Raw genomic sequence first — 6,519 nt, 5'->3', positions numbered from 1 at the left:
AATCACTATCAATAAGGAGATGGTGATTTTGTAGACAAGGGATCCTAATTACTAAAAAATATGAATAGAGTGATAAATCTCTTTTCCCAGATTCATAGTGAAAAACAGTGCACTTGAACTGACTAAGCTTGGCTGATGGAGCCTTACTGGCTCTTTACAGTCTGCCAAGGACTTCCAAGACTGAACCCTGACCTGACCTCCTACTTAGGTTGTTGACCAAAATAAGATTACAGTACCAGTTTTAATACTACATCTTGGGGGAAACCAGATGCCTGGTGCTTTGTTGTCCTGTTGCTGTCAGGTCAATGTGGAGCCCAAAGGCAAGACACGGAGCAGAGCAGGTACAGTTCTTGATATTTATTACCAACTAAGAGAGAGCAAACTTACAAGGAGTGGCTGAGTCCAGTGAATCCAAAATAATAAACCATCCAAACGAACTGAATCTGCTTTAATGGAAGACTTAACAGCCACTCAGGGTCAGAGAGGGAATGTAGACAGTCTGTGTTATCAGACACTTCTCTTTCATCCCTGTGTCGTCACAGGGTTTGTGTTTGTGTATGAACATCTGTGCCTCTCCAGTCCCATGGGAAGTGGAGTTTTCATCACCTCTGTGTGAGGAAGCAGTCTCCCTGCTTTAGAAGTTATATTTGTCCTCTGCTCCAGGCCAGATGTCTGATACTGCTCTAGGTGGAGGACCTCTCTTCGATATATTTTTCATGTAGCCTACTTCTGTTTTTTCTTCTTTAAAAAGTAAAAAAAGACAACGGTTTGTTGTAATTCATTTATTTGTTCAATTCTCCCAAGAAAATAGACACATTTCCACATCAAGGACCAGACCTGGATTTAACTCTTCTGAACCCTCCGCTGGTTTCAACTTTACAAACTCACCCTTTGAACCTTTGTCTAAAATGATGCAGCAGACATGTACAAATGTTCCATCTGATGGAGTCCTGGGTCTGAAAATTTCACTCAGTCAAACATCATGCAGCTTTAATGAAGAGGCTGAACAAGAAAATACAAATTTTGTGTTTTATTGTATTTTCACCACAGCTGTTAAACAACAAATGACAAAAGTCTGTGTCATTAAATTCCTCTCCTATTTAAAACTTCTGAATCAGAGAAAAAGACATAACAGCTTCAGCTGCTAGTTTGTCCTCACTGTGTGAGCAGCAGCCTTATCTGTCCGCCGCAGGGGCTGATGGGAGGTCTGAGGACCCGTTAGAAACCACGCGGCCCTCGTCTGATCTCACAGCTCGTCCTTGTTTGGCCTCAGCTGCATCAGAGCGCCACTTCTCCCCAGGTTCACCAGAGGAAACACCACTGCACACAATGCTTTTCCTCCCAGCTGCTGCTCTGTGCTGTCTGTGTTCAGGTGAGTGTTTCCAGCCAATCAGGAGCCAGCAAACTCCACCTGGAACAAACACTGTCACACTGACCTTCATCTATCTGTCTCTGTCTCTACAGCGCTGGTTGCCATGGCAGCAGACCTGATTCAGGAGGATTTAACATTGACCAGGAGAGCTGGTCAAACTGTTTCCTTCAGCTGTCGAGGAACTGACCAGTGTGACAATGATTACTTATACTGGTACCAGAAGGAAGACATAGAAACATTCACAAGGATTCTGCGGATTGCTAGGAGTAGTTGTAACATAGCTAACAGGTACAATCATCCTCAGAAAGATGATTTCTCAGCTGTGAATAAACAGAACGGCTGTGAGCTGCAGATCCAGAAAGTTGAACTCTCTCATTCAGCCACCTACTACTGCGCCTGTTATAAGAGTGGTACCCACAGTGAGAAATGATCCGTGCAGCCTGAACAAAAACCAGCAGATGTCAAACAGTGTTTGTGACAGGAAGAGAGCAGTAAACCACAGCCCAGGTTCACATATTTCACCTCCATCTCAGCCAGAGTCACAAACATACTGAGCTGAGGGATTTCTTTATTATTCTAGTTATTTATATTAAATCAGATATTGGGCGGCACGGTACTGCAGTGGTTAGCACTGTCCCCACACAGCAAGAAGGTCATGGGTTCAAACCTTGGTCATCCCTGGCCTTTCTATGTAGAGTCTGCATGTTCTCTCTGCGTCTGTGTGGTTTCTCTCCGGATGATCCGGCTTCCTCCCAGTGTCCAAAGACATGCAGGCTATGTTAACTGATGTATATGTGTGGCCCTGTGATGGACGGACAACCTGTCCAGGGTGTACCACATCTTTCGCCCCGTGTCAGCTGGAATTGGCTCCTCTACACAGGATATGAGCTTGTAAATGCAGCAGGTCATCTGCGAGCACTACAGGTCTCAAATTTTCACACTATACTATTATTGATTACATTTGGGCTGGATTGGGACGAAAAATCTGCCATGGCATTTTTGGCCCAGGTGGCCCACCAAAATCGGTCCGACACCCCTCACCAATACAATATGCTTCTGTTTCCCCATTGCTCTGTGGAAACCTAAGGCTGCCGGTGATGCTGAAACCCATAAGAATCCGCAAAGAAAATTAAAGCTTGTCCAGAAAACTGAGGCCCGTTGTCCAACATCAGGACCTCTTTGACTTTAGATAGACGATGACGTCAGTGGACCTGGTGCGACATAGCTTTCCGATCTCTACATACCTGGAAAAATAGTCAACAACGAGCAGGTATATTTTTCCTCAGAAGACAAACAAGTCCACCCCAACTTCTGCCATGGTGTATAGGGATGATTGATTCTGATGGGATCAATGGCTCTTTGTGGTTTTGTCGTTCTTGTATGCATGTTCTGCAGTTGAGAACCATTTCGTTCACTTGCTGACCAAGCCCCCGCCACCAAAATAACTGTCAAGCTCGTTTTTTGCACTTCACCACACCTTGGTGTCTTTCATGTAGTTTGGCTAGAACATTGTTCCGCATTGCCGAAGGTATCACAAGTCGTGTGTCTTTCAGCAGTAAACCATCTTTAACAGTAAGTGTAGCTCGCTCACACCAATTGCTTTTCAGCACAGGTTCTTGTTTTGCATACACCGGCCATCCGTCTGTGCTTAGGGCCATAACACGAGAACAGACACAGTCAGCTTTAAGTTGCTCTTTCAGGTTTTCCATACATGTAGGACAGACAGATACACTCTCCATGACACAGTCCACATAGATATTGGTGCTCTCCATCAGCTCCTGTTCCTCAGTGGACATGCGTGATGTTACAGGCGAGCGTGACAGTGTATCTGCTGTCCAAAGCGACTTCCCTGGCAAATGCACGATAGAGTACGTGTAGCGCATCAGTCTCATCCCGAAGCGTTGGATCCTTGGTGGTAGTAAATCCAGTGCTTGAGCTCCAAATTGTTGTGGGCTACAGAATCTCCCCACTACCTTGTGTTCTTTTGTTCCCCACTTCCCTGTGTTTTCTGTCTGTCCTCCCTGTCTGTGTTTGTCTGGGCGTGGCTACACTAATCGAGCTCCTGCAGTATTTCAATCCCAGTCATCCTCACATTCTTCGCCAGATCTTCAGTTAACCACATGTGGTACATGCGTCAAGGCCAACTATCTTCTCCAGTAAGATTCCTTGTCATTTCTGTCTCTCCCTGGATTAACCTGTTTTTCTCTGCGCCCAGGATCACACTACCTCCGGGAACCCTGCTGAACGCCACACCCCGCTCTGCTCCTATCTTGCCTGGACTAACTCCCCGCCTCTGTGTTCTCCATTCTGCCCTGTTGGAACCAACCACCCAGTCCTCCGTTGCACCTTTCAATAAAACCCCTTTGTTACCCCTTCAAACTGTTCCGAGTCTGCCTTTGAGTCCTCAAGTTTTTGCATTATGACAGAAATAGGCTGATGAGGGGTTTATGATCGGTTTCCAGGCAAAAGTGTTTCCCTATAAGGATCCGTTCGCAAGCCCATGTGAGACCCAGGGCCTCCTTTTTCACCTGTGCATAGCGTTGTTCGGTTAGGGTAAGTGACCGAGATGCATAAGCCAAAGGCTTCCATTCTTCCTCCCATCTCTGGAAAAGGACTCCTCCCAGGCCGTATGATAATGCATCAGCTGACACTTTGGTGTCCTTGTTCACGTCATACATGACTAGCACTGGAGGAGAGGACAGGGCTTTCTTCAGTGTTTCAGACACACCAGCTGTTCTACGCCCCAGACCCAGCAGTATTTCTAAGAGAGGAGGTCACGGAGCGGCTTGTCTTTTTCCACCAGTTGGGGAATGAACCTACCCAGCTGATTAACCACCCCAAGGAAACTTCTCAACCAAACCGATGTCTGTGGCGGAAGCTGCTGGCTGAAATGTTGTGACCCAAGAAGACCACCTCAGACATGGAGATTTTACACTTGTCCACATTTAGTGTGATTCCCGCTTTTTCCAGCCTTTGTAGCACAGCATGGAGACGTATGCCGTGCTCATCCTGGCTGCATCCCCATACCAACAGGTCATCAATGTGGCAGATCACACCTTCGAGCCGCTCTGTGACCTCTGCCATCATGCACTGAAAGTGCTCAGGAGCAGAGGCGATTCCAAATGGAAGACGGTTGAAGTGAAACCGCCCAAAGGGTGTAATGAAGGTTGTGTACTTGGCTGATTCCTCTGACAGGGGCATTTGCCAGAACCCCATGTTGGCATCCAGTTTGCTGGAGATTTTTTGCGCCAGCTAGCATTCCAAAGCTCTGCTCGACTGATGGCAGAATGTACTTTTCACGGCACACATATTGATTCAAACCAGTCAGATCCACACATAGACTCACCCTGGAACTGTCTCTCTTTGGCACATCCACCATACCAGCACACCAGTCAGTGGACCCCTCCACACGACTGATGACACCGAGGCTTTCCATTCGCTGGAGTTCTTCCTTGACTTTCCCCACCAGTGATAACGGGATCCTCCTGGGGGTTTTCAGGTAAACAGGTACCGCATCTGGTTTAGGCTTAATGGTGTATGTTTGATGCACAACCCCTAGACCGCTGCACAGCTTGGGGTAATTTGCCTTGAAGGCCTCCATGTCTGTGCTGTCGACACGTTGGAGTAAACCAAGGGCTACGATAGCTGGCAGCCCGAGCAACGGCATGCTCAGGTTTTTGACCACATAGACCTTCTCCTCGGTCTGCTTAGCTCCTCTCCTCAGCTGCTGTCTCGAGAAACCCAACACATGCAGTGGCACCTGTCCTGGACCAAGCAAGGGTTTCTCTGCTTTCTGGAGATGGGACTGCAGTGAACTGGAAAAAATGTTGTTAACAGTATGTGGCACCACACTGACATCTGCTCCTGTGTCAAGTTTGAATGTAATGGTTTTGTTCATTATCTTAACATCAAGAAACTTTCCTCCTGTTTCTCTATGCCATGCACAGCTTTACCAGCAAAACACACACGCTGGTAGTGACCTTTCTTTCCACACGAACGACACTTTGCATCTTTGGCTGAGCAGTCATGCTTAGGGTGTGGTGAGCCTCCACATTTGTTGCATTGGGAATCTTTTGGTGTTTTGCTCTGAAAGTTGGGTGTCTGGGGTCCCTTGTTTATGCCTTTAGCAAATTTAGACTTTTCTTTGTGCTGTCAGGTGGCTGGATGCTAAACATAGCGCCGGGCGTGTTAGCCATTCTGCTAACTGCCTACCCGCTCTGCTCGTCTCCACTGTTACTCATTTGTATTTACTCAATCTGTCCGTATTCTTTGTTTCTCTTCCCAAGCCGACAAACGTTACAGTCTTCACAGAACTTCTGACACCATGTCGTGTTCTTAAAAGAATATATATGCGTGAGACAAACTGTGAGCTGAACGTGAACTCTTTATTGATATTTCCCCGCCCGGGAACACCTTCCGCTTCCTGCCCTCACATATCCCATAATGCCCTGCATCCAGGCCCGCTTCCTATCGTCTAAGGTCAGGCTTTACACATCAACAATAACAACACCAAAAAGATGTGAGCTAACTTGTAACCTTTTTTTTGCACAATAACTCAGTTTTAAACTTATTGTAGAAGGAAATTCTGGCACATCCAGTCATTGACTTGTTCAGTGCACTGGCTCAGCAAATCTACAGGACAAGGAGAGAGCTGATTACTATCTACAGTATGTGTATCGCCAGGCAGTCAAAAATGTCCTTAAAGAAAATCGTAGGTAGGCAGCAGGTGGATGGCCTAAGTTGTCTCAACATTTCCTCAAGAGTCTTGAAGTCTATTGCATTAAACCGGTCATCCTTACCACATTACTTTTATATACACATGGCTGTGATCTGACATTTTTGGTTGAAAGGGAAGTATAGATGGCAAACTCATTGTATTTATTGGCGGACAGGAGTTCAGTGGGTGTTTGTGTTGGGGGATTTGTCAGCATATCAATGTTTGCAAATAATGTTTTAGCATTTTTAATGTTCTTGTTAATTATGTTGGCAGTCCAGTCCTTAAGTAAAAAAAAAAAGTAAAAAATTGTCATTGTCATGATGCGTGTGTTTGATATGAAGGTGAATCCAGTCCATGTAGTGAACTGTGTGCTGTATTGATGAGGAGCTCAGTGATCAGAGTCCATGTAGTTTCCAGGATCAGACTGAAT

Source organism: Micropterus salmoides, unplaced genomic scaffold (assembly GCF_014851395.1).
Source record: "Micropterus salmoides isolate LMB-PRFRI ecotype aquatic unplaced genomic scaffold, ASM1485139v1 Ms_hic_scaffold_14, whole genome shotgun sequence".
NCBI lineage: Eukaryota > Metazoa > Chordata > Actinopteri > Centrarchiformes > Centrarchidae > Micropterus > Micropterus salmoides.
The sequence above is the reverse complement of the archived record's forward strand: the minus strand, read 5'-3'. Positions refer to the sequence as shown.